The 25,676-nt window shown below is 40.8% G+C and overlaps 1 protein-coding gene and 1 pseudogene across 2 annotated transcripts in view; one reads left to right on the top strand and one right to left on the bottom strand.

Moving 5' to 3' along the window:
- The window catches only part of SLC36A4 (solute carrier family 36 member 4), an 820,425-nt gene that overhangs the window by 716,983 nt on the left and 77,766 nt on the right, over positions 1–25,676 (bottom strand). The window lies entirely within an intron of this gene.
- On the top strand, positions 22,071–22,179 carry LOC138252114 (5S ribosomal RNA; annotated as a pseudogene).

Below are 25,676 nucleotides of genomic sequence, written 5' to 3'. Positions count from 1 at the left end.
TTCCTGCGGCGTCGTTTCTCAGCTGCGGAACCGGCGTCGCGTCGTTTTCTCAGCCGCGATCGGATTCGCGTCGATCTTTTCTCCGCACGGCGCTCGGCGCGTGTATTTTTGTCCTTAGGCTGCCAGCCTCTCCTTTCAGGGTCCCAGGAACTGGAAGGGCACCACAGAGCAGAGTAGGGGTCTCTCCAGAGACTCCAGGTGCTGGCAGGAAGAAGTCTTTGCTATCCCTGAGACTTCAACAACAGGAGGCAAGCTCTACATCAAGCCCTTGGAGATTTCTTCTTCAAGATGGAAGGCACACAAAGTCCAGTCTTTGCCCTCTTACTCTGGCAGAAGCAGCACTGCAGGAAAGCTCCACAAAGCACAGTCACAGGCAGGGCAGCACGTTTTCCTCAGCTATCAGCTCTTCTCCAGGCAGAGGTTCCTCTTGGTTCCAGAAGTGTTTCTGAAGTTTGTAAGTTTGGGTGCCCTTCTTATACCCATTTTAGTCTTTGAAGTCACCTTTCTTCAAAGGGGACTCACACCTTCTGGTGAAATCCTGCCTTGCCCAGGCAAGGCCTCAGACACACACCAGGGGGTTGGAGACAGCATTGTCAGAGGCAGGCACAGTCCTTTCAGATGAGAGTGACCACTCCACCCCTCCCTCCTAGCAGAGATGGCTAATCAGGAAATGCAGATTACACCCCAGCTCCCTTTGTGTCACTGTCTGGTGTGAGGTGAAAAACAACCCAACTGTCAAACTGACCCAGACAGGGAATCCACAAACAAGGCAGAGTCACAGAATGGTTTAAGCAAGAAAATGCTCACTTTCTAAAAGTGGCATTTCCAAACGCACAATCTTAAAATCAACTTTACTAAAAGATGTATTTTTAAATTGTGAGTTCAGGGATCCCAAACTCCACATGTCCATCTACTCTCTAGGGGAATCTACACTTTAATCATATTTAAAGGTAGCCCCCATTTTATCCTATGAGAGAGAGACAGACCTTGCAACAGTGAAAACGAAATTGGCAGTGTTTCACTGTCAGGACATATAAACCACATTACTATATGTCCTACCTTATCCATACACTGCACCCTGCCCTTGGGGCTACCTAGGGCCTACCTTAGGGGTGCCTTACATGTAAGAAAAGGGAAGGTTTAGGCCTGGCAAGTGGGTACACTTGCCAAGTCGAATTTACAGTGTAAGAATACACACACAGACACTGCAGTGGCAGGTCTGAGACATGATTACAGAGCTACTTATGTGGGTGGCACAACCAGTGCTGCAGGCCCACTAGTAGCATTTGATTTACAGGCCCTGGCACCTCTAGTGCACCTTACTAGGGACTTACTAGTAAATCAAATATGCCAATCATGGATAAACCACTTACATACAATTTAAACAGGAGAGCATATGCACTTTAGCACTGGTTAGCAGTGGTAAAGTGCTCAGAGTTGAAAAGCCAACAGCAACATGTCAGAAAAAAATAGGAGGCAGGAGGCGAAAAAGACTGGGGATGACCCTGCATAAGCAAAAGTCCAACAAGAACCAACTCTATAGCTGCCCTAGGGGGCTTGTACCAAAGCAAAGCATACATCACAGCCTACTGGCATAGTAAACCAACTCACATGTGGCAGAAATATTTTCCTAGCGAGATGATAAATGATCACATGTTTAATTATTATTAATTTGTAATTCTTATGTAAGTTTGAAAGTAATATTTGAATAGTTTAAAAATGGTATCAAAGGCTCTATCTCAGGCTGCACAACCAGTATGAGCATCGACAGGATGACAATTCTGAAAATGTATTGTTGCTCATTACTTGAAACCACTGAACCTAGCATACTGAACAGGATGGAACATTCAAATATAATGTTCATTAGACATTTGCTGAGAATAGGTTTTCTGACATATCTGTGTTATTTACCACTCTCTATGTAAATGGCAGTCGTCAATGCAATAATTAAGTACAAAGAAAGTTCTAATTTCTTCTTGGGAAAAACGTTTCATTTCATTTTGTTTTCAGGAACCTGTCGACCATGGATTTTAAGGGTGAAGAAGGCATCACAACAGGCATTGCCATTTTGTAAGCCTGTGAATTATTGTTACAGTGATTGGATGCCTTCGTCTCTTTCCTATGATCTACCCGCTTCTCAATCTTTATCCACACCTCTGGAACTCTGCCCTGTCAAATGCAGCAGGGGTGTGGAATTTAATAAAAAATATCTACTTGTCTATGGGATAGTCTGCTTCTTAAATCTACTTGTCCTATAAAAAAATGTACTTGTCCCTTTGGTGCCATGTAGTTCGGCAACAAATTATGGCAGCAATCTCATTATGTAAGCTCTGATAATAGCCTCTCTGATTATGCAATGGCTACTACTATAGTAGAGCTTCAATATTTTCAATTTCCTTATTTTGCCACCTTTCCGCAGGTCTACATACTGGGGGTGGAAGAAACAGTACGCAATACTTCTAGGGCCGGAATGCCTTTGAATCTGCAAACCTACTAATTTGCATGTTTTAAGGATTTTTAACAGCTCTTCCCTAATATCTTTTCACATAATGAGACATGTTGGAAATGTACTCCTGACAATGGCAGAATTAGAAGTTCTTCCAGGGTTGGGAAAAAAGTGGTCGGAGGGAAAGTTAACTTGTAAACACTCATCAGATTTTCACATGAGCAAATCTACACATGCATATTTGCTCCTGCTAAAATACAGTTCACAAATATTTTCTAGGAGTGCGATTTCCTGGTCTATTTCTGTAAATTCATGAAAGGCACTATTTCAAAGACAAATACCATGGGTGCACTTTTGTGACTTTCTTTAAGAATTGGGTCCCTAATTAGGTCTGGTGTTAACAAAGACATTTCGTTTTTATTAAAGTTCCATTACTCTCCATTTATCAACTTGCTTTACTGTGTGCGATTACATTCTGTTCTTCCACAAGGAACATATTGGCACACAAAGTAGTTTGTTCAGTGCCAGGAACTACTGTGGCAATCAATTACATAATGAAACTGGAGGGGGCACCCTGCAAAGAACATGGAGGGTCCCTCACCTCCAGAGTCACTTGGGGCAGGTGCTGTGCTGGCGTGGGCGCCGGGGGGGTGGGGCTGTGGGTCTTTGTTACGCCACTGGTGGCACTGTGTGCTTTTTTGAGACCAAAAACCTTTTTACTTTTTGCCAGTGTTTGTTACAATGGTGAGGGCCTGGCAGCTCCCACAACAATAAAGTGTTACCAACGCCATATCAAAACAAGACACACATTGACGAAACCAAAAGACTCACAAAAACTGTCAGCGCAGTTGGCTTTGCCAGTGCTTGTTTATTTTCATGCTTCCCATAATCTTGTTGAAAATGGTTACACTGGTTTTCCACTAGGAATATATTTTTTTACTACTAGCATGCATCAACACCTTTTACAAAATGACACTTCAAAGAAACAGCACCAAATGTTTCATAGTACCAAAACTTTTTTTTCCCTACTTGGATTTTTTTCTGAACATTTTATTTTGAAAGCAAAGAATCACCACTCTTGCTTATAAGCTTCTGCAAACATTCACATCTAATCAGAGAGCATTTCGGGGGCATTATACTTAGCCTCATAGTGTTAACTTTGTAAACGTGTGTACATTTTTTTTTTATTTTTTTTTACTGGAGCCACTGTCAGTAGTGCAGTGTGACCTTAAAAAGTCTATGTACAGCACTCATCTGAATAATGAAGGCTTGAACCATAAATACGAGTTCTAACAGCATTAACATATGGACACACATTACCTCAACTGCAGGCAGTTCCTTTCTCTGTAAACTGGCAGCTAAAGAATTTGTGCTGCAGGGGGATTGGGCCTACTTATCCCAAGGACAAAATAAACATGAAAACTTGTTACCCTTGACCCCAAACAATTTGTCCAGGGTGTTAGGCGATAGGAATTCCTCATCCCTGTGCAGGTATAGCTGCCAAGTGGCATCATGCCCAGTTACAGTTTCAACATCTAAACTTGATCATTTATGTTTCTTAATTTTTAGGAAAATTAATGGTAATGTTGATGCCCTTTTAAGCCTATTAACTTCTGTTAGATTAAAACAGTTTTACAAAATAAAGTCAAAATCGTATTACCTTAGTATTGGTCCCAATTCCAATGTTCAAAAAATAATAATTCCCTAAATGTTCACAGGCAGAAATCTAAAAGGTTGCCATAGTTATAGTATGTAAAAAATATTTTTTTTCTCCAATTTGAGCAAAATCGATGAGCCTCCCCCCTACTTCAAAACTGCATTTAAAACCATGTGCCTAATCTACAAATACATGGAAGGCTCAGAGCCCTCCTGCTTGCTGGAAAAATCAGAGTAACATCTGTTCCCTCCACCTATGTTAAAATCAGTATAGCCTCCTGATAAATCCAAGACACTTCTCAGTGTCCAACCCCTCTATGTACAGCACTCTCAGCACACTGTCATTTAGGAAAATGAAAATGTACCTATTCTGATCATTGAGCTCCTTAATACATACTTTTATTCCCCACCTTTTCCGGGTTATGCCCCTCCACTCTGTAAATCATCATCTTACTGCTCGTCCGATGGTTGTATGATGTTATAACACGTGCATTTACCACACATGCCTTTATCATGTTTTTTTTTTTTTTTTACAAGGCATGCATTTACCACACATCTGTCTTTACCACAAATACCTTTACCACAAAGCTAAGCATAAATATTATGCAATATGCATATTTATTTATGCATATTGCAGAGCGGTGGTAGCCGATCTGTAGTTATAGTTAGGGTGACCAGAGATGGGTATTTTGCAGACTTTTGTCCCTTATAAAACTTTGCACCCGTTTGACGAATATACATGAAACACTGCAGACCTGCTACCCTATTTCTTTTAGGGAGGACTGAAAGCTTTGCAGCGTTTGGTCAAGGGGGTGCAAAGAAAAGAGAGGAAGTCCCAAAACGGGCTTCAAATCCAATGCATTTCCATAGTTTTTTTTTATTTTGCATAGCACAAGCGTCACCTTGATTTCTATGAAATTTGGCAGTATTACATATTAGAGGGCGCAGATGATTTTGTGAGGGTACTTCAGGTGAGTAGAGTAAGTAAATGTTATGTTATAAGGTTTTTCACTTTAGTGATATTTTTCAGCACAAAATGACTAGAAGTAGCAATGAAGCCCAAAAAATAAGCTAAACTGCATATGTAAAGTTTCAGATTTACAACACAAACAACTGAAAGACCCATTCTTGGTCACATGCTAATGGAAACTTGTAAACAAATTCATACCGAATAGAACACATCCTAATCTACATAAATTCTCTTTGCATGATCTCTGGCTTACAAAACAAAAGTGGTCCAATAAACCAAACAAAAACCATCTGCCTTATGCACCCCCGTACAACAAAATGAAAAATTGCCCTAGCAGTGAGCCAAATAAACTATTATTTGGAGGACACGATAACTGGCCTCTAGGGAAAAATAATCTAAATTTCTATGACAATAACAATGATGTTGTTTTGACCACTTTCGTCTTTATATGTAATACAATATCCTACTAAAAGTATTAAGTATCAAGGAAGCCCAAAAAATAAGCTGGACTGCATATGTAAAGTTTCAGAATTATTACATGAACTAAAAGACACATTTATGGTCACATGATTATGTAAGCCAATAAACAAATACAACAGATAAAAAGAAAGAAATCACATTCAATATGATTGAACTGTATAGTTATAGTTAGTATTCCCAAACATAGGAAATCCTTGTATATTACCTCACTGATACTTGTCAATCCTTTGATGAATCATCACAAAACATCACTGATTATTGTGTTAACGTAGCGCGAAAATGGCTGAATGGATTTACAAGAAATGTGGCAGGATTACACATAATGGCGTAGAGCTGATGCTTTTTGGGTACTGAAGTTAAGTAGGGTAAGTACTTTTTTAGGTTATAAGGCATTTAAACTTAGTGATAACTGTCACAGCGCTACATTCACAAAGATTCAAAAACAAATTGTGAAGTTACCACAGTACATGGCTGTACACTTATTTCAAAATATTATTTTTTTAAAAGTGAATTTCCCTATCAATTACCACTTTAAAAAAAATTGTAATAGGTAGCAAACAACTACTTACCTATATCTAAGGTCCTAACACTAAACACAGCCAAACTGTAGTATAAAAATATGGCTGTCTTTTCATTCTCAGAAACCAGCCATTACCCAATTATATACTGGCTTGCCGTCGCCATGAACCCGGTATACTGCAAAGTTATCATGGTATACCATAATCCAAAATATGACCAAGGGCTAGCTGTATAACTAGATTGCAGTAACCTTTCGTCACTCATAGAGCCATACTTATGTCACCTTTACAAAGGAATACATATGACACACCACTGTAGCCACTCTACTATATGCAAGTCCACTCAATGCCACTCCACCAGACTCAACTTACGCAATGCCACTGTTTGCTACTCCAGTCTACATCAGCCCACTGTATACCACTGAACTGGATGCTACTCAACTGTACAACATTCTACTGTATGCCACTCAACTCTACTCTATTCCACTCCACTATACACTTCTCCACTGTAAGCCTAGTGGGGTAGAGTGAAATAGTATATAGTGGAGTGGGGTAGAGTGGAATTGTGTACACTATATTTAGTGTACACAATTCCACTCTACCCCACTCCGCTATATACTATTTCACTCTACCCCACTGTGGTTCTAAAAATTCTGGACCCATGTAATTTACTTTGCCACAGCAGTACGATTTTAGTATCAAAAGACCGATAATGACTAGTACACTAAGCATGAGCATTTTCGCTCAATTCCAGCAGCGTTTTCACCTCGAAATCGCCATTTTCGTCCTGCACTCGTGGCTCCCATTTTATACACGGCAGCCATTTTTAAAAGTTGCCCTCACATAGGCTTATAATACAGTCAGATTTGATTCCAAGGACACATACACCTTGATTGACTTTTCTCTGACCTGGGCAAGCTGGAACCATTGCCTCAGGCCAAACCTGTTTGGTCAGTCCCTCTCCCAGTGGCCGAATCAGATAGCATCAAGGCACACCATGCCATAAAACCCTTATTATCGCTCACACACCCAGCCTAATCTTGCTCACACCTGCACCTGCTCTTTTCTTCTTCTTACTTTACGAGGGGGAGGTGCCCGTTTTTATTGGGGGTCCACACTTATCTGATGTAAAATACTAGGCCTTGCCGGGTAATTTATTATGGGTTGGATGACATGAAATATGAGGTTTCATCATGACACTGTTTTTTCCTTTGTAGTGAAAACATGTGAATGACCAACCAAAATGTCAAGAATGTTTGCCTGAAGCTTAAAAAACTGTATATAAGGAAACCTGACTTTGCATTGACACACAGTCTCCTGAGAACATACAAACCGTGCTGTTGTACTTCTAGGAAGCTTGTCACTTGGTTGCAGCCAATAAATTCGATCTTTGACTTCACCTAGAAGACTCTGAGTTTCTGTGGTCTGAATCAGGAAAGTACCCGAGGTCTTTGGGTGTACCCTGGCACCACTGGGTTACCGGATCAGTACCGGTTCTGAAAAACCCAGTACCTCAGTTGGCGCCCAACGTGGGGCGATACCAGCGGTACCGGTCCAAGCCTGAGGTCCGTGGGGAGCTTCGTGTGAAAATTCTGGAGGAAGGCCACCACTTCATCGACCCCTGCATGTCGACGTGGTCCGAAAGTCTTTGCTGCGAGGTTCCCCGCTTCCCGACGGCTACGAAGGACTGCTGCCCTGGCTATCGCCCTGATTTGGACCCTTGATGTTTGGTAGAGCGAAACGATAAGACGAGTCTTCTGGTGACGTCTTCGATATTTTCAGTTAAGTATAAGTGGAGCGTCTCCCAGTCCTTAGTTGGACACTTGGTTTGGTCCTTAGTTGGACATTTGGTTTGGTATCCATTCGGGATCACTTTGATTTGGAACTTGCAAGTACCAAAGCCGAAGGACTCGTGTATTCACGAGACTATCGTAAACGATAATCCTTTGAAGTTTGAAGCTAGACTAGTGAGCGAAGATGCCTGGTCTTAGCAGACTTGGAAATTTGTTTTGTCTTGGTTGTAAAAGGGACTCCCGGTTGGAGGACTCATGTCCGGTTCCTCCGATTGGAACTCCAACCTATGAACTATATGTGAAGCACGGAGTGGGCCCCATCACGTTTAATAAAGTATGGGTCCGCTATTCTTGGAAATAAATGTCTGTGAGGCTGTTTTTGCAGTTTTTTGGAACACTATTGAGAAAAGTTTTCTTTTCTCTTGTAAATATGACTTACAACTAGGATCTGCAAACGGTTCTGTAAGTAAATTGCGATGGCGCTATTTATGAAAAATGGCTAAAGCGCGCTGTATTGTGTGTCCTGAGTGTTTTCTGTTTATATCTGAAATGAGCTCAATGTGTGTTTGTGGGTCTTCTTGATGTTTTCAGTTTGTTAAGTAAAATGTTGGTTAATTAATATTAAGTAGAAACTTAGAAAAAATCCAGAAATGAACCATGTGATGTGCTAACATAGCTATATGTTGCTCTTTAATTTATAGAATGAGCAATTGTGCACATATACAAAACTGCCGTTAAATGCTTAATAAATTAGAAAACACATTCAATAGATATAAATAGGGCCCCAAAAAAACAAAACGAAATTATCTATTTTTGCAAAAAAATATATAAATTTACAGCATTTTTCTTAGATGCATTGTATTAGATGTTCACAGGCAAACTTTTCAGCTGCAGTATATTTGATAGGAATGTTCAATTCAGCCAGCACTTTCCCAGTTAAACATGGGTGGAATTTTGCATAACCTTCCTTTTAAATGAAAGTGGCGCAAAAATGTGACGCATTTCAAGTTAGGCTTATGCGCTTATGCTTGTGAGTTAATGTATCCCAAATAATAGGCAAGGGATGCAGCTTGCTTTTATATGTGGAATTATCAAAAAAAAAAGAATAATTGTTTTTTTATTTTTTTTTAAAAAGAAAATTATTAATTATGGAAAAATTATTTAAAAAATAAGTGCCTTTCAAAATCGTTTTTAAATATTTATAAAGCTTAATACCTATACTATGACCTCCTAGCATTAAAATGTAATTTAAGTTATGTTGCACCGCTAAAATGACATTTGTATGTGCAATTTTCCCTTGGCGCAGGAGCAAACAAGCTCATTTCTATAAAGTATAAGTTAATATTTTCAATGGCTGACTCATGGATTGTGTAATAGACATTCTGGTAATGCATATTATGCAAGAAAATTGTAGGATATTGATTTTTAATGCCTAAAATATCAAAGTCGATTTTGGGCAAAAGCACTGTTTAAACTGCATTTTCTTTCATTCAGAGTACTTTTTAAAGTGTCTCAGGTTTCAGTAAATGCATACATTTAGGTTTGATATATATTTGCAGGTTGTGCCTTCTTATGATTCAATGAGTCAATGTGCCAGTACAAAGGCTTGTTTTAATATCAAGGTTGAAGGTTCTAACTTCAGCTGGGCCTACTGAGACGTTCATTCATTCGAGGTTGATGAAATATGTACCATTGCATGGAATTGCAACAAGCATTTATTCTAACAACTGGTATGTGTGTTATTAAGGTTTGTGAATTATTCACAGTAAATGTAGTTTAATAATCTGGAAATAGAGATAATTTTTTTTAGCGCCTAAAAAGGAATTTTTTTTTTTTTTAAATAGAGTGAATGATTGCAGGTTAGAAGGAAAATAGGAAGGCCTACTGTCTTTGACAGATTCAGAGAGGCAGAAGCTAGGAGAGCTACAGAGGCTGGCTCAAGTCACGCTGCTGAGATGCTATCTTTAGTTTTCCCTTAAACAATGGAGGAGGCTGTCATGTTGACACTTGTGACCTTTTAAATTAGGGCTTTGTCTCTGTGAAATGCAGAATGACCCTACGGGCCTCTAAAAGTGGGATTTCTGGTTTCTCCAGAAGAACATCAATACAATTAAAGAACTGAATTCCAAAGGGAAAATATAAAAAAAGGGGTTTCTTCGAAAGTCCCAACATCATGTTAAATGCTCTGCAGAACTGATACATTTGTGTCTCCGCTCTAAAAAAATAAAATGATGCCTGCTAGTTGCTGTTATTTGACAGAAAACGAAGTGTTGCATTAAGTCTTAGACAGAAAATAAGATGCAGCCCTTTTCTAAAATTTTGAAGGCTACATGCCTTAATGAGAACAATTTACCAATTAAGACTTATTTTTCACAGTGGAAATTATAGGTGCCAAATTAATATGGAGTGTCAGTGTAACAATTTTTACTTTTAGAAAGGTAAAACTAAGGTGGCTTGATGTTGCGAAGTAACTGACAAGAGGGTAACAGTTAAGTAATGGAAATTTATTTTCGTGTATTTGGTCCTATCATGAATTGTTCTTGCTGGTCCTGTATGTTAGAAGAGAAACAGTAAAGTTATATTTGACAGCAGATTTCCATTGCCTGGTGATCTACTGTCAAAAGGAGGGTAAGGATTTTAAACCTGACAAATTAAACAGGCCCAAATATTGGGTTTTGGGCTGCAGGTTTACAGTGCATAAAGTACATGACATGGTGTTGTGTGTCACCGCTTATTCACACATGCTATTGTTTTGTCTATGCTTTTTGTGCTTGATACACAGCAAGTATATCTGATAGCTTGACGTTTTGTGCGTTTTTATTATTTTTTATTTGTTTTTTGCATGTTTGTTGCTGCTTTTGATACTATTACAAGCTCCCCTGTGTTGTGAGGGGATGGTCATGACGATGCCAATCGCTACACAACAGTTGGTTGAACTTGTTCTGGTTACTAAATTCCACAGATAATGATATTTCATGCTGTGAACATAAGAGACAACACTTCACCAGTGCATGTCTATTTGGCTATAATGGTATTGAAGGAAAATAAAAAGAGATATACAGGATCAAAGTGTGTCACCTGCAATTAGTCACGTTACTGCCCCTTCCCTTAAAGGAACAGGCAGCCCTACATTTATGTAGCCTTGATTGGACCTAAGGATGAAATTATAGATCTGTGACTCAAGGTGGCCTAATTTCTATATTACATTAGTTAATGATGTTCTGTTTCCTAAGTAGCATATGGCTTACGTTCCTTAAAAGAAAACCAGGTTTTCATTTTTTCCTGAAGAAGGAACTGAAACATTAGCTAGGAGTACCGTATATGGTGTAGTCGCCAACGGTAGAGTTAAAATTTGTGTAACTTTGGCCTTTGTGTATCACCCGTACTCTCGGTGTTGTGTCACATGCCTGACTATCACCCAAATAATTTTTTTGTTCTTCCTATAGATATTTTCTTTTGTTACTTCCCCTGACCAATGTCGCATCATGCTTAGCTATTGAGATTTTAGCTATGTCCTAGTCCCATTTCTCTTTTTCAAATTCCTTTCACCAGTCAGACCTTTTATTATTATTGATGTATTGTTCAGGTTCACATTTCCAGACTGCAGTGATGTACCAGGGACCCCCATTTTATGTATAATTCCCTTTGGTATGACCAGACTGGTTTTCAAGAATTTGCCTTAGGCCTGCTTCAATGTTTTCCAGCCTGACTGTCAGGGTAGCGATAGACTGGTTAACTGACTCAATATTATAGTAAGACAAGTTTTCCATTTCAATAGGAGATATCTTATGTTTACCTTTTTGAACATGACGAATTTTCAATGTCTATTTTAATTTGGTTTTCGGTTCCCTTCTGTTCCTGCTACTTTAATTTTTGGTGGGATCAGATGTGTCCTAATCATGCAAATATCAGGACCCTCTAGTTCTTGTCTTTTTGTTTGCACATTTGACTTTTAGCCTGTGTATTGCATAGTGCACCTGATGCACAGTTTTTAAAGGAAGGTTTCTACATGTCCCTGATAATCGGTATCATGTGATTTCTCTATTGAGATGTTCTAAGATAAGGAGGAACACCTAGACTTAATCATTGAGGAAAATATGTGTTTACCCCATTAGACAATGCCACTGTGTGAGGAAATCCATTCAGATAGAATTCTCATGTAGTTATAGATGGCAGAGAATAATGGAGAGAACCCAATTAAAGATGCTAGAGACCCTGTTTTGCCCTTCTGCCTTCTGCCTTTGTCTTTGTATTTTATGCCCATGGTGTATGGCTACTCCTTTGAAGATTGCAGACCACCTGCTTGCAGTCCCCTTGTTAAAAACCATGAACTGTTTTTGTACTAAATTGAAGGGAACTAACAACTGTGGCACATTTCCTACGTCACTAGATTCTGCGGGTATCAAGTCATAATAACCTGCAGGACATTGATTTAAGCCTAATTCCCATCAGTGACAGCTACAGATGAAAGATGGACGTTTTGGCCCTACAGTCTCAGCACCCAGAAAGTAGCAAAGCTGGACAGCGATCGCCAGCGCATGGTATCGTACTTGCTCCATCAGACGGCGTTGGACATCACAAAACCAAAGTTTCAGTGTAAAAGAGCTAAAGAGAAGGATTCCTGTTGTTGATGGCAGAGCTGTTTTGAGGTTTCATTTCTCTACCGGTCATGTGCTGGTAACCTCTGACAGTGTGCAATCCCTTGAGCCCCTTGGCCTGAGTTTTGGCCACACACCCCCTTTTCTTTGCTCCAACGGAAGAAGGGCAGTCCACCGGAGATTTAAAGTTTGGAAAAAGGCACTATATTGTGGTGCCCATGAAAGAGCAGCTTGAGCGTCCTCGGACACTAAATAATGAGTGTTGGAGTCTGAAAGTGCTGCTGAGCTTGAGCTATTTCCCAATTAATGGTGCTTGGGTCTGCACGAGATGATTTGTGCCCTTGATCAATGAAGAGCACATTGTTTGTAGTGTCTGCCACAGAGGAGAGACACTGGTGCATTGCTTTAAGACATTGAGACTTTCGAGTGAGCTGTGGGTGTTTGCCAGGAGGGCACTCCAACTAAGCAGTACTTTTCTCACGAAGAGGCCTGAGTTGAGAGGCCCATGCGAAAGAAAACAACAAAAGAAAATTTGATGGACAATAGAAGCCTGCCAGAGAGGCTTTTTGAACGGACTCTGGGCATAGTTGGTTTCACAAGAGGTTTCCGTGTGATTGTATAGACTAGGTGTTAGGAGACTGATTGTTTTGCTGGCATTGTTTTAAAGTACTATTCTGTTTAGTAAAAGCAGAATAAAGTCCATTTTCTGTGGAAAGAGTACCCCCTTTTCACCTTAGAGCATTGATGAGAGTCACCACTGTTCCACCAGAACATACCAAAATTACTGAAATGTAGAGGAGCCCTAAAAATGTTACTAGATAATTTTAGGATTTGCTTTTTGGTTAGGGTTGTGAAAAATTATTATTTCATTTGTAATAGTGGTCACTACTTTCTCCCGTTGTCTATATGTTCTTAATAACGTGTTTTTTAGTGTCTTTTAAACATGACGTTGTCATTTATGGGTGGGATTGTTTTTCTCTACTCAATTGACTTCTGCACCCACTTCCCAACCTATGTCTTTTCCTACTATTGTTTCTTTGCACTCTTTTCACCCTTTTCCTGAACATGAGCAGGTTAGAAGATCAGAATTCGTAAGCAATTCTTTTGTACAGCTTCTGCATCAACACTAGTTAGTAGTGAACATCACTAATTGTTGGGTGTGTGATCTTATGCCACCTACTGCAGATAGAGGTATTCCTTATTTTGTCCTGCCATATGTGGCCTTTTGTGCAACTTCATGTTCGAGGAGACCTGTCCAGAGAGAGTTACCAAGTACTAGAATTTTGCTCCAGCAACATCTCCATGGCCTTATAAACATAGACCTGGACTCAGATTAGCATGAGAATAGGTTTATTGCCTATGTAAGGGCAAAAGGAGGGTTTGTGGTTCTAAAAATTCTGGACACATGTAATTTACTTTGCCACAGCAGTACGATTTTAGTATCAAAAGACCGATAATGACTAGTACACTAAGCATGAGCATTTTCGCTCAATTCCAGCAGCGTTTTCACCTCGAAATCGCCATTTTCGTCCTGCACTCGTGGCTCCCATTTTATACACGGCAGCCATTTTTAAAAGTTGCCCTCACATAGGCTTATAATACAGTCAGATTTGATTCCAAGGACACGTACACCTTGATTGACTTTTCTCTGACCTGGGCAAGCTGGAACCATTGCCTCAGGCCAAACCTGTTTGGTCAGTCCCTCTCCCAGTGGCCGAATCAGATAGCATCAAGGCACACCATGCCATAAAACCCTTATTATCGCTCACACACCCTGCCTAAGCTTGCTCACACCTGCACCTGCTCTTTTCTTCTTCTTACTTTACGAGGGGGAGGTGCCCGTTTTTATTGGGGGTCCACACTTATCTGATGTAAAATACTAGGCCTTGCCGGGTAATTTATTATGGGTTGGATGACATGAAATATGAGGTTTCATCATGACACTGTTTTTTCCTTTGTAGTGAAAACATGTGAATGACCAACCAAAATGTCAAGAATGTTTGCCTGAAGCTTAAAAAACTGTATATAAGGAAACCTGACTTTGCATTGACACACAGTCTCCTGAGAACATACAAACCGTGCTGTTGTACTTCTAGGACGCTTGTCACTTGGTTGCAGCCAATAAATTCGATCTTTGACTTCACCTAGAAGACTCTGAGTTTCTGTGGTCTGAATCAGGAAAGTACCCGAGGTCTTTGGGTGTACCCTGGCACCACTGGGTTACCGGATCAGTACTGGTTCTGAAAAACCCAGTACCTCACCACTCCACTGGACACCACTTCACACTACACTATTATGCTTTGGGGTATTCCATTCTATGCTATCCTACTCTACGACACGCCACTGTACTCCACTCGATTCCACTGTATGCCACTCCATTCTACGCTATTACTTTGTACACAACTTCAATCTTTGCTGCACAGCTGTATGGTATTCCACTATACCCCGCTCCATTGTATGCTATTACACTTTACCCCACAATATAGCATTCCACTCAACACCACTTCACTGTACACCACTCCACTGTACACTACTACACTATACGCTCCTCCACTCTATTCCACTCCAGTCTACACTATTCCACTTCATCTCACTCCACTGTACACTACTCCACTCTACATCACTCCAGTGTACTCTCCTCCACTCTATGCAACGCCACTCTACAAAACTCTACTAAACTCTATGCCACTCTACTAGACTCTACTCCAGTCTATCCCGGTACACCCCACTGTCCAAATCAAATTTGCACTCAACTCTGTATGCTATTCCACTGTATGCTACTCCACTTTATAACATACTCTATGCCATTACAATGTACACCACTCCACTCTATGCCGCTCTATTGTATAACACTAATCGCCACCCTATATAACTCTACTCTGTAAAATTCTTCAACACTTCATGGCACTGTATGAAATTCTACTCTTCTCTATCCCTGTACACTCCACTGTCCAACTCTATACTCCTCTCTATCCCTGTACACTCCAATGTAAAATACTCTATTCCACTATACAATGCTTTTCTTTAGGACACATTACACCACTACTGAACAAGACCCAAATGTAATTTATAAGTATACTACATACGCGATGCCAGTACACTCCATGCCACTCTACTGCACGACACACCAATACACTCCTTACTCCACACAACTCTACTCCACTGTACAAGACTTTACCTCATTCCACGCTACTAAACAACCCACTCTACGCAGCTCTGTTACACACATACTGTACTTAATGCAACTCCACTCTACAACACTCTACTACCCAGTATGCCATACTGTGACACTTTACTCTTGTCTATATCCCTTCACTCCACTGTACAGCACTGTACTATATTGTATGGCACTGTCCAACACTCTACTCCACTTTACGATATTCTAGTCCACTATGACACTGTACGAAACTCTTTCTATGCCACTGCATTCCACTTAATTCCACTTTACTGATACCGAACTCCGCTCTACTCCACTGTACGCCACTACATTCTACGCCACTGAAGCCACTGTACTCTATAACACTGTATGCCAATCCACTCTATCACACCCTACAAGATTGTCCTGTACACCACCGCACTCTACAGAAATCAACTAGACTGTATGCCACCATACTCTAGTGTAGTCTACATCGTTTTCTAATATTGTATGACACTCCACTATACTCTACAACACAGTACTCCAGTTTATGACAATTTACTCGACTAAAGGCTAAACCACTCTACTTTACTGCACTCCATGTCACTGCAGTCTACAATACCCACTCCACTCAATTACATTTACTCCACTCTACACTACCCCACTCCAATGTACTCCACTATACTCCACTCTACTAAACTTTATCCAACTCTGTCACTGTACTATACTCCACTTCACGCCACTTCAGTGTCCCACACTCTAATCCACTGTGTGCAACTCCACTCTACAACACTATTTGCCACTGTACTACATTGTATAACATTCAACAACACGCCACTCAACTTCGCTCTACCGTCCACTATATGACACACTTTTCCGCTGTACTCTACGACACTCCACTTGACGGTGCTCCACTCTATGACACTCTACTTCATCCTACTCCACTCTAAAACACTTGGCAGAGGAGGATTTGACAGAGTGTGTAGACATGATCGGGATCTCCTGGATCGGAAGGAGCAGAGGGTAAATGGGACGTTTGTTGCTGATTGGAGAGAGTTCGGAGGAGCCATAACAGGTGATGTCGGGTTTCTTTCTGTACTATGGCACACACAATTGTTGAATGGCAAGGGAACACTAATTGCCAATTACGGTGCAGACAGAAGATGAATTGGTGTACTTTGTAAACATAGTGGGAGGTAGCTCAGTGGTTCTATTTTCCCTGTATATACAAATGGAAACATTTTGCTGAGTTTCAACGGGGAAGTGACTTGTGAAGCAGGTTTATACTTTTCAAAGCAGGAAAATGGCAAACCTTGTAGGAATTTACAAAAAAATATATATTTATTCGTCACAATGGGAGCAAGAGTTATACTTTAACATTAGTTTCAAGATGTTCTACTGCTCAAATTATTGTAATATTCAGAATGCACTATATGAACTATTTTATATAGTCCAGAGTCAGATTTATTATTTTCTATTTCTATGGATTTTAAATGCAGGCTAAGCTACAGCATTGCTCCTTTCTAAACTGGAACTGCATAAAGTTAAGTTATCACTACATACCATTGGACATGCAGGTCATGTAAAGTCGTGCATGTTATATTTAACCCGTACTTGCACTGTTAAAATAATAGCACACGTTGGAGCCCCCTCGAGGTGTAGGAAAGCGCACCAGAGATGCTGTTATGTTATACTTTGAAATAGGAGTCTGTATTTCGTGTACACCAGTTATGATGATAATTATGCATCTATGTATATACGTGCCAGTTAAAAGGAAATATGTTAAGTTGCCCTGTTCTTAAAGTTCACGAAAAAACGGACAAATCATTTTTGGTTGTTTTTTGCAAAGCACGCTGGATGTGCTTTCAAGAGATCGTTATCTTCTGTGTAACTAATCACTGATTTCAGAGAAAAAAAAACAAACTCCAATTCATAAAACAAAGCAACAATTCAATTGTTTTCTCTATTAGTTCGGGTCCTATAAATGCACGCTCTGCATTGTATACATCAACCATATCCCTACAAAGATCTGTACTTTATTTCGTCAGAGCTCGCTTGTAATAAAAAACGTCACCAGCTGCATATAAGCGAATTCCCACCATTTTTCACAAACTGAAAGCAGACTACCAGCCACCAATCAGCAGGCTGTTTGCAGTGACGTTTACTTGTATTTTTCTGATAATGCAACGCAGAAAAAGACGGAAATCTACCGAGACAAAAAGCACATTCTGGAAAAAGAAAAATATTGACATAACATGAAAAGGTGTGACGAAGCACAAATATTGCTCACGCAACCGCCTCAAATTATCCCCCAATAAATTAAAAAGTTGTCTGAATGTGACCATGGGCACAATTTGCCAGCCCTGGGCTTTTCATTGGAAACAAAATGCATCTGAGGAGTTGAAGACCTGGTTCGTTTATACTGAACTAACTGCAATAATAAACAAAAAAATCGGATTTGTAAATGGAACGCACAGGACTGGAAGATGAGATGGGATAATCTGGCATCCCGAGGTGATTTATGTATATAGCTCTATGTGCAGCCACCACAGCTGTCCAACACTGAAGTTCTTGTGACTGCAATTGCAGCACTGCTTATGTACCAGATTCCAAAGCTACCGATGCTAAATCACAGCTAAGGACTTACTGCCCACGAGTCGTCACAGTCGGGCTTCTTCACTGACAGTGCAGGAGGAGCCAGGCTGCTACTGTCTAGACAGGAACCACCTTTACGTATTCCCTTGAGGGCAACTGATGAAGCAGAAAATGAAGGTTTTACATTTATTAACACGTAAACGTAGTGTGAAATAATCATGTGTGACTTTAACCGAACTAATAAAGATTGTACGGGGACAAAATGTGCCCTTAGAGTAGTTTGCCAACATTTATAAGCGTGCTTTATATAACGTGGTGTACTAGAATTGCACTAATCCGACATAATCATAAACGTGTGCTACGATTTGCTTGTTTGAAATGCGTTAGCTTAGCATTACTTTAGCGGAGGCTTTGGCCTAGTGGCCTGGTCTCACGGTTTAGATGCTCGTATTTTTCCAATGTGCTATTAAACGTGTATTTCTGCTTGAAGCTGTACTTTTCCACAGAAACTGTTCACATGCTTATCTTAAAGTTTCGTGCCAGCCTGGCATATTTTCTCCTTACTTCAAGGTCGACTTGCAGGTGCGGACAATGGAGGCTCTGAAAGTGAGCTAATTGGTAGACAATGTTGCAACTTGCGTACCCATCTCCAAGGATAATGTATGCTTAAGTAAAAGCTTGAGAACTGTCGTTTTTGATTGGACAATTTGAAGCTAACCTATGAACCCTCCAATGGAGACCCTACTGGATTCGAACTGTTGCCTATAAAAACCAGGTGCACAAGAAGAGATTAGGTCATTACCCGGACACTACGCCATTTTGTAGACTTCGTAGCTATTATGGCCCACTTTGCTGCGACGCCATTTTGAGAGACTTTGATGCTTTCTCTAATCGAGAGAAAGAGACTTTAAATGATTCTGGCCCTAGAGACTTTAACTTTGATTTGATCCCTCTGCATGAAATAGTAGTTTTACCTTGCCGCCGTGAGGCAATTGCCCCGTCCACCCTTGCCCTTTTGTCCCGTTCCATGCTGATCGAAACGGTACCAATGCTGATCGAGAAACGGTACCTGTGAGACGAAGACTTCCTTGTATGCTGATCGTAATTGGTAAATATGAAAGGAAATTGTAAAATTGCATTGTGTTTCTTTTAGGTAACCAACTGCTGATTTTGATAACAGCCCTAGTTAGGAGTTTTCTAAATTTATGTTGCTAAATTGTTTTTGCATGAAGTCCCACATGCCGATGCTAATTTGAGGTTAGATGAGGATTCCATATGTCGCACGATGCAATTTGAGATCTTGTTATGCTGACTAAATGTATGCAATTAGCTCATTACAGATTATCGTATTAGTGCTTTGCATTGCCATTATCGAATGTCTTGTGATTCAAATGCTACATAGATTACACTTGTTTCGACGTTATGGACAGCTATTAATGTTCATTTACGTTTATCATTTGGTGTTGAGACACATATATATTGTACTAGCTTTGTTAATATAGGGAAATAAATTCACTAACTTTGCAATAAACTGGTGTGGTTATTCCTGACTGAAAGGTCAGGGTTCGCCGAAATGTATTCTGGATTAATTGTTAAGCGTTATGTTGATCAAGGTATTGCTTATGTACGTTATTGATTATTGATTTGATGCGACTGATCGATTAAGAGTACAGAGAGTTCCCACTTAGTCAAAAGATTCATCGGCCTAAAGAGCGTCCGAACACAGGTAAATTATGACTACGGTTCACTCTATCACAACCCTGACTGCTCCAAACTTCCTGGGAGCATGTAGGGCTCCCCGAATGGCCCAGGGGCCTCCTACATGAAAAAAGAGCAGTGGGTAAAACGCCTTTCTATATTTCGCTGTTTAAAGCAGACGTGCCTAAGCACTATTTTAGAACATGGGCTGTAGATAGATCTGTTTTGCTGTTAACTCTGCACACACTCCGCCAGATCCAGCAACTTCTTGAATCTTGAATACCTGCAGGTTGTCCGATATACCTCACTGCTGATATATTGTTCATCTGAATAATGGTGCAGCAATAAAACCAGATTCTTGCTAACCACTTAGCTGCGCATTAGCCGTTCACCTTATGCAAACAAATTATATGCAGAACCTGTTATTAAAGATCCACATCCATTACTGTTTACTATCCCTCAGCTGATCACAACAAACTGTTTGGCAGTCTAACTCCTACATAGTGATAGGGTAAACCAGTAGTACCCAACCTTTTGACTTCTATGGACCGCTACGGAACCAAAGGAGCCCCACTGAATCATTATTGGAATCTGGGGACCCTCCACTGAGTCATTACTGAAAACCGTGGACTCCGCCTAAAAATTGTTGATTATTTGAAACACAGAACAATACACAAGAAATACAGAATCAGGCATTCATCAAACACATACACAAATTATAACACATTTTATTTAATCTGCAAACAAATATAAATAAAAACATTACAAATTACATTTTAATAGGAAGATTGGGACTTTTCTAAATTCAACTGAAAATTTGCAACTGTACATTTAGCCTCTTTATCTATATATACTTTATTATTCTGTTAATATTATTCAATTTTCTAAGAAGTTGCAGACCCCCTGAGGAGACTTCAGGGACCCCCTGCGGTACCCAGAACACAGGTTGGGGGAACCACTGGGCTAAACAGCCACAAAAGCTGCAGGTGGTTTATTAAAGTACAAGACTGTAATTTTTGTTTCACTTGCAAATTAGTAGGCCTGAACTTCAATTACTAATTGCTTGAGTAGTATCTGAGAGATTAGGTTAACCTTCAAAGAAGTGTTCACCCTCTGTAACATTAGTGCAGAGCTTTCTGCAATTGTAAGAGTTATAGTAAGTAGTTACATAGGACTCATAAATGTAAGGTAATGACCAAATGCCCTGACTCTAAATGCCACCTCATTAAGTAGACACTGCTTGCAACATTAACTGTGGCAGCTGCCTACGAAAGTGTTTTATGCACATGCAATTTACATTCAGCATTTTGCGTTCACTTACAGATGAAGCCTAATTTGTCAATCAATGACTACAAAGCAGAACATTTAATAGAGTACACACAGTACTGTAGAGCACAAGCCAAATGATCTTGCCATTTCAATTTCTGACGTAAGCCCTTGAAAAGTAGTTGAGGTTTCGAACCACACTGTTTTGTGTTATAAGAAGTTTAGAACATAACGCCATCTTTATGGACAAGAAATCCATGAGCCTATTAATAAAACAAGCATTTGCAATGCAACAGGTCTCGCATTTCTCTGAGTTAGAGTTATTAGCAGTTGTAAACTCCCAACCGGACTTTTTTTGCCACATTAAACCTATCGGCAAAAGTGCAATTATCTACGTAACAGGCAAAAGTGCAATTAACTACGTAACAGGGTCGATGTCATGCAAAGCGCTCGACTTCTGCCAAGCGAGATTGCGCTGCAAAAAAAGATAAAAAGTAGTCCACAAACCGGACGGAAAACAGCGAGCCTCACGGGTTTTCAGTACTTGGTCGCTGTGCTTGAGGAGGTGCTAACCACCGGAAAAGGCATGACACATGAATGCCTTCCACTAATGAAAGCAAGTATATTTTGAAAGGCAAGCCCACGAACCAATGAAAGACACTGACGTGACATGGGCGGGGCTCCGAGCCCTTTTCTAACTACTAATGCGTCTCGCAAGCAAAATGCATGCGCAAGCGCATGCGACGCAGGCTCGACCCTAAAAATGGTGTTCCATGTGGGTTGGGGCATTGGGCCTCTGGCAGTGAGCGCATGTCAGACTTCCCGAGGGGAGCCTGTGCAGGTGCGATTAAGAGCAGCAGGCTCCGGGCGGTGGGCTTGGTGAGCAGCAGAGAGCTGAAACTGCATCTTTTCCTGCATACGGTCATACCACCCTGAATGCGCTAGATCTTGGAAACTAAGCAGGGTTGGGCCTGGTTAGTACTTGGATGGGAGACTGTCTGGGAATACCAGGTGCTGTAGGCATTTTGCCTCCCACAGACACTAAGTGCTGCACGTCTTAGCTCAATTACACAGCTTCCTCGCTAATTTCATTTTCCACTTTTTATTTCCTTCACTCCTTTTTTCCGGTCTTAAAAAAAGAAAGAAAAAAAGAAAAGCAATAACACTAAAATACACACTTTCCAAAGGAAAACTTACAATTATTCTGCACTTTAAACTCTGCCCAAGCTGAAGAAAACATTTTCTCTACGACGGACAAAGGGATCCCTAGCTAAGGCTTTGCTTTCTTGCGGTAAGCATATGCGTGAGGTCTTAAGACCAGATCTCACTTCTTGTGATGCCATTTCCTGTCAGGTCATGAGTTGTGATGCCACTACCTGTGATTCCAGGTGCGATTTCACACGCCGTGGTGTCATGTGCTGTGATGTCACTTGCATAGTGTCTAACTTGGTCAGTCCCCCCACTTATTTTCTTCAAGACTTGTGCCATGAATAAGCCTTAGCCACCAAGAAATAGTGCTTGAGCCCACTATTGGCAACCAAATGGAAAAAATCAGCACAGCGTGTTGGAAATGTGATAAAAGGACCATGATGTATTCGGTGTGGAAGAATGAAATGAGTTGCAGACACTAGTGTAACATAGTCCAAAAGCAGAGCATTCCAGAAACAGGGAATAAAAAGGAGGAAAGGTGCGTACAATTTGAGTTGTAAAAGCATTCCAAAGCATTTTCCGGCATTTCATGGCACTGTAACAGCTGTCATTAACTCAACGATCCATTTATCGACCACAGAAAGAATGGGTGAGCAGAGAGTGTGCAGAATAAAAAATGTTCAACATGGGAAAACATGCCAGCAGAGAGCACATGAGCCACTGTTGCGTCCTAAGCATTAAACTACAGACCTCTGTCTCTTTCAGTTTCACTTGTATTGTAAGAAGGGACATTATTTTGCATGTTGTTTGAGAAAGGATTCCTTGATGAAAGATCTGATTTTTTCAACAACTCCTAAATACTTTCTGTGGGACCCTGATTTGACAAAAGTAAAGAAAAGATTGGCCACCCTCTGCCTGTAAGGCATGGCGAATATGTTGCAGATGGCACTTACAGAGTGACAGAGCCTCTCCATTAAGTGAAAAAAGTGCAAGAAGAGGGCTTGCCTTTCCGTTTATTTCTGGATTTGTTAAGGTAGTGTAGAAGAGATATTTCTCCCGGCCAGACTGAATGGAGGTGTCGCCACTCAGTGGGATAAAGAAGAGAGAACTCCTGCATTGCAGCAACTAATCGTCCTTGGGAGGGGAGAATGAACAGACTCCTCCTTGTCATGCCCTTGGTGACTCCTCCTTGTCATGCCCTAAGGAAGGGTTCAAGGAGGCGCAGCACATGCTGTGTCAGGTCAGGGTTGTCCATTGTAATTGAGTGTGTGAGAGGGGCCGTCTGATAGTCGTGCTAGGTTGGGGAGGGGCTGCTGCAGCGTGTGAAGATGAGAGAATCGGACGTAACCCAGAGCATTTTAAATAGAGGAGTTAACGAGCATTTTCAATGCAATGGGTCACGCATTTGCTCGAGTTAGAGCTATTACCATTGTAAACTCCTTACTGGACTTTTCTTGCCACGCAAATGAAAAGAAAAAGAAACGCAGCGTGATCGCGCTGGGGTTTACATAGCGCGATCGCACTGGGGTTTACATAGCCAGATCGCACTGCATTTTTTTTTCATTTGTGTGGCAAGAAAAGTCTGGTTAGGAGTTTACAAAGCTGGGGGCGGGCTGGGGGAATGCAATGCTCTTGTGTTTGTTTGAGTTAGAGCTCCTAGCATTGTAAATTACTGAGCAGGCTTTTCTTGCCACACAGACTGAAAATAAAGAGAGCGAGGGCGAGCTGGCCCTGGAAAAGCTCCCCTCTGCTGTTGGTTTATGTTTAAATGGGAGCTGGTGGGGAGGAGAGAATGAAGAAGCACCTACACTGTTGAGGTGAAACAGGCAAATGCCCCAAAAAAGTCCCTTATAGAAGAGATAAACAGGACATAGCACAATTACACAGTACTTTGTGCTGCTCCCAAAGTGAAAAAAGGCAGGACAAAGTGGCAGAACTGACCACTAGCAAGCAAGGATTTTTGAAGGACCCTGCAACTAACATATCAAAACGCTGGAACTCACTCTATTGTATACTTTAATATACAGCAGGCCGAACGCTAACGTTCGACCTAAAAAGAAGAACACAGTGATGACCCCGAAAATGATGGTCAATTGCTTTGCTGGATTGAGAAGGCAAGAGTTTTTGTAAAAGAAAAATGTGTTATGAACAAAACCTTCTCTATTAATACAATCTGGCTTTTAGAGGTTTCACTTTCAATATTTCTGTATATATATCACTTTAGCGCATCAAACATTAGCCCCTGGAGACAGCAAGTTCAATTGTTGTTCTGTGGATTACTCAGTAGCATTATACAAGGCAGACACAAATACACTTTGAAAGAAGGTGGCACTACTGAGCATTACTCCTTCATTTTTTAACTCAATCCAGTGCCCTAACCAGCGAAATATGGGTGAACAGAATGGGGTTGTTAACATGTTTCACACTAGAATCCAGACAACTAATGGGATAAGGAGTACCTGTGGGCGCCCCTATTTTTTTAATTTATGAACAAATATATATTCACAGTTTGCATGCGGAATAAGCCACATAACAGTACAATTAGGAATATCTATCTTCATGATCATGTATATGGACAACCTTATTCTTATGAACACAAAATGCTTCCAGTATTTCATGCATAAATGCATCCAACTCTGTGCCCAGCACTGTCTATGTCTGGGCTTTGTAACATTCATCACTGTCAGACAGACACCAGCCATGGTTGCACAGCAGTTCTCAGAGAAGTCTGCAGAGCAATCACCTCCTTAGTCATAGAGGACTTAGAACTGGAACATCAAGACAGGCAACGTGTCCCTCTTTTATACACAAATGGTAGACTGTAGAATGTAGATCCACTGTCTCAACTGCAGAAGCGGATTGGGGTAGTTGCTGTTCCAGGTGTCCTATATAGGCTGTTCCTCAGACACAGACTTTGTGTAGAGTTACGATTTGCACAGCAGGACTGTCTCCATCCTGGAGAATCCTCTACAGATGCACATTTTCTGCACCTGACGACTGAAAGAGTAATCAGGAAAAACTAAAAAGGCCAGGCTTCACCTATAGGGTTTCTAACCTCTCACAACAGAGGGTAGAGTCCCAATCCTCACCACTACCATCTTCCAAATGTCAGTATTCAGGAAAAATAATCCGCAGCATCTTGCTAACCAAAAGGCCTATTAACTTTCTGAATGCCCTTTTTACAATTTAGTAGCACCTAGTAGACGCACCTCCCCCCGGTACGATACTTGCTGGAACTCAGTCAGAAGACTCTTCCAGACATGCAGGCAGGTTCCTCGGTATCAGGACCACAGGACCAGTGAATCCTCTCATCACTGAAGGATGGTGTTCTACAAGTGCAAATGTGGACCAGCAGCAACTGTGACAGGACA

Source organism: Pleurodeles waltl, chromosome 8, assembly GCF_031143425.1.
Source record: "Pleurodeles waltl isolate 20211129_DDA chromosome 8, aPleWal1.hap1.20221129, whole genome shotgun sequence".
Taxonomy (NCBI): Eukaryota; Metazoa; Chordata; class Amphibia; order Caudata; family Salamandridae; genus Pleurodeles; species Pleurodeles waltl.
This window is presented reverse-complemented; position numbering and strand designations above follow the sequence as displayed.